The sequence below is a fragment of the Penaeus monodon genome, chromosome 22, assembly GCF_015228065.2.
Source record: "Penaeus monodon isolate SGIC_2016 chromosome 22, NSTDA_Pmon_1, whole genome shotgun sequence".
NCBI lineage: Eukaryota > Metazoa > Arthropoda > Malacostraca > Decapoda > Penaeidae > Penaeus > Penaeus monodon.
In genome coordinates, this window is record NC_051407.1 from 4,461,086 (window position 1) to 4,461,641 (window position 556).

Consider the following 556-nt stretch of genomic DNA (forward strand, 5'->3'; position numbering starts at 1 on the left):
TTTGTGTTGTGTCCGCGCCGCAGTGTGTGTATGCACGTGGATACACTCGTATCGGTGTTACGGCAAGGTGTGCAGGAGTGGCGGGTGCAGGCGTGGACCGCTGGTGACGCCCTTAGTATACTGGACATGCTCTTAGTATACCCGACATACCCGGCCTTTCTGCACGTGTGTGTAAAATGAGCCCGGATGTAGAAGGCCGTGGAAAAAAAATATGTTCATGTGAACAAGTGATACGTGATTTGTTTAATGAAATTCGGACGCAATTAGTGCAGTGACATGTACACAGTTGAAAATTTGTGGCCCATTGTCCGTGTGCAACGACAGAAACGTGTGTCAGATCCCTGTATTAGCATGATAACTGGAAACAAATTGTATTGTGTTTTTGACGACGTTTATATGTTTTTGTTCGTTTTTTTTTATTATTATTTTCTCGAGTTCCTGGTCGAAAAAAGGAAATGTGTTTAGCCCTGTATCTTGAAACGAAGATGAAAACTGAATGTATATACAGGTCCCGAAAGGAAGGTGAGTGTGGGTGTATTTAGTAGAGGCTTCGTGC

General features: G+C 43.9%; 1 protein-coding gene across 1 annotated transcript in view; it reads left to right on the forward strand.

The window, feature by feature from the left end:
- LOC119586785 overlaps positions 1-556 on the forward strand; it is a 69,105-nt gene that overhangs the window by 620 nt on the left and 67,929 nt on the right. The gene's annotated exons all lie outside the window — the stretch shown is intronic.